A 3,099-nucleotide genomic window follows, 5' to 3' on the forward strand; every position below is an offset into this window, starting at 1 on the left:
TTGTAAAGGGGAAATAATTAGCAATTAATTGTTGTCTATCAAGTTGCAGCATAATACAAATAAGAATACATGTTGCTTTTGCCCATGAATTTAATACTATGTAGTAAAAATTATGCTTTTTTGATAGTGATAAAATCTCAGAAAAATTTCCAGTGTGCAGTAACTGAACTGGGAATTTTAATAAAGGTTACTTTAATTAAAAATAACAGTTTCAGTAATAATGCCATCTAGTACTGCAGAGCTTGTAAGCTATCTAAAAGGACACTTCAGTTGGAATACTCAATTAGAAGCAAGCTAACAGCATTTAAGGATTTTTGCTAAACGTGCAAGTAAAACCATGTAAGTGAGACAGATTATCTGGAGCGTGAATCAAGCGGTCATGAAAATGTCAAGTGAAACCCTTAGCAGCAGCAAGCAAGAGCAGTGCTGATTTATACCAACCCAGGGCTTGGCCTGCCAAGTGTCATGGCTGTGACAGTCCGCTGGCAGTCCCCAGCCAAGGGCTGCGGCAAGAGATGGATGAGAATATCAGCTAGCCCATTTAAAAGCAGATCTTCTATAAATAATATCAGAGAGACTGGTTCAGATGGCAAGCCAGCAAATTGCCAGCTCCATCTGGAATCCTCTCTGTACGTACACACATAACAGGGGAAGGAGCCTGGGTAAAATATTGTTCCTGCAGCCCTGGGCATTAAAAATCAGGCTGGTAGTCTGCTTGTGGGGCTCTTGCAGGAGACTTCCAGCATGGTTTCTTAAAGAAGAGTCAGCCTGGAAGGAAAATAAGATCACTTGCAAATTTTATGCATTTATACTAGTTTGGTAAAGTGGTGTGTCTGCTGCTATCCTATATCCTTCTGGGTTTGAGAATAAAGAGCAAAAGACAGTAAACATGTATAACATGTCTTGGGTGAACTGAAGAGAATAACTTCACTGATTGCCTTGTATACAGATAGGAAGTGGAATTGTCGTATTAGATTTCTCATGTTTTTTTAAGTAATCAGGTTAGACATTGTTACTCATTAGTGGAAAATGTTTTGTAGTCACCCCATATGTGTGTATACATGAGATAGTCTGTCTTCTAAGCTATTAAGATGATTTAAAGATTATTTTAGTAACACCATTGCCACAGCAAAAGGAAGACAAGGTTCTCAGAGGAGCTCTGCTTGCATTACTCTAGCATGCTGTTGAATAAGGCAAAGGCTACAGCCTGGTGCTTTTATTGATTTCCAAAGTGTAAATTACAGGCCATTGCTATCGGATAATATTAAAAGCTACCCTGTATTCCCAGTGAACAACATCCAAGTAACTTATTCTGTGTAACAGAAATCCTCTTAGTGCTGTTCCTCATATTGGTTATTACATACTTTCTCAGTTCACTCTGGCACAGCACCTCTCAGGCCACTATACAATTGTGCCACTCGGCACTCACCAAACAGTAGAAGGAGCAGCATGGTTTTCCGAAGTGCTGCAAGACTTGCCCTGAGAAGTAGAAAGCATCAGAAAGTCTTAAGTATTACAGTCACAAATTTTATCTTTCCATTTCCTTACTTCTGGAGATTAAATCGGCACTACAGCAGTAGGATTTCATTGCAGTGGAAGAGGAAGTGGAGATTGTGTTGTTCCCATAGCTTTACTGGAGTCACAAGCCAAATCCTGTCCTCTGGCACACACGTTACTCTAGCTACTACTGCGTTACTGTCTGAAACTGTTCTTAGTTCTTATTTCTGTTTTCATTTGTGCTGGGCTGCTTTGGAGTTATGAGTAAAAAACTCTGCCAGTAGAAATCCACAGAAGTAACCGTTTCATGAATGCAGAATTTGGCTCAATGTGTTTCTCAGCTTTGCTACCCACAGACAACCTGGCTCTGGAGAGCACTCTGCATGTCTTGTACTCCTGTGTACTGTGTGAAGGAGTTTCTGGGGATGCACCTGGGCGCTGGAACTGCCCTGCCCATGCTATGACCCAAGCACAGTTCTGGCCTTGGCAAAAGGGCACCTTCTGCAGCAGCTCCTGGGCACTGGCTGGGCGTTAGCACCATCCAAATAATTTCCCAGCAGGCAGTTTGGACGCAACCATGCCATTTCAGAGGTCAGCAGAGCAGGATGGGGTGGACCTGAGCTCCATTGTGCTAATTTACCTTATGGGCAGAGAACAACTGCTGGCTCTGTGGAGTTCACCTGTGTAAACATAGCCAGGTACCTCTGAATGAAGCGTTGGGTTTCAGAGATGCTTTTTATTTTACTGTGAGGACGGGCGTTATGCCTAATGTCAACCCAGAACCTGAGCAGAGTCTCCCTTTTCTGCTCATATGTGACACATGAGCAAATGGGTACTACAGCCAAACAAGAAGCGTGATATGCTAAACTTGAAATACTGTTCTCTGTTACTATATATGAACAGCTACCAAATTTAGATATGCATTTGCTTCAACCTATTGTATTGCTATATAACAAGTCCTACTGTAACCTAATCCCTGTGAGTTTAGAGTGGAGCCACTCACACTGTAGAGATGGTAACATATGGAAAAAACCTCTCTTACCGAAATAGCATTACCACACTTAGGCGTGGGAAAGTGTTATACAGCCACAAGTGGTGGTTGTTTATTTCTTCCTAACCTGATGTTTTAAATGTGCCTTTTTTTTTTTTCTCCTTAGACTGTCATATTCGCGGTGGTTAATGCTAGCTGAGTGCTTTGTTTTCTAATGGAGAGTGGTATTCCTCTAAGCAGGCAGGCATGTTTTAACCTTTATTCAAGAAACCATTAAAATATTAATTTTTTTTTAAAACATAAAATTGATCTGCACAGCCTCTCTTAAAGATACCATGTCATTAAGAAAGGGAGACTAAGTTATTTTGTTTCATTAAAGGTCTATAGAAACCAATATGTAAATAAATAATCAGATTCTCAAATTTGGCATATCTATACAGACCTTGAATAATCAGAAGGCTGCACTTGGCTCTCTTTTAAAAGTGGGAGAAAAGAGGTCTCGTCTATTGAAAAGGCTCACCTCTGGGAAGTTAAAAAAAAAAATCAATCATCTATTTTTCCCCCTCCAGCAAGATCATGTGCCACCAGACCTACAACCTTTTAGCAGGAAT

The sequence above is a fragment of the Merops nubicus genome, unplaced genomic scaffold (assembly GCF_000691845.1).
Source record: "Merops nubicus isolate BGI_N331 unplaced genomic scaffold, ASM69184v1 scaffold26847, whole genome shotgun sequence".
Classification (NCBI taxonomy): Eukaryota; Metazoa; Chordata; class Aves; order Coraciiformes; family Meropidae; genus Merops; species Merops nubicus.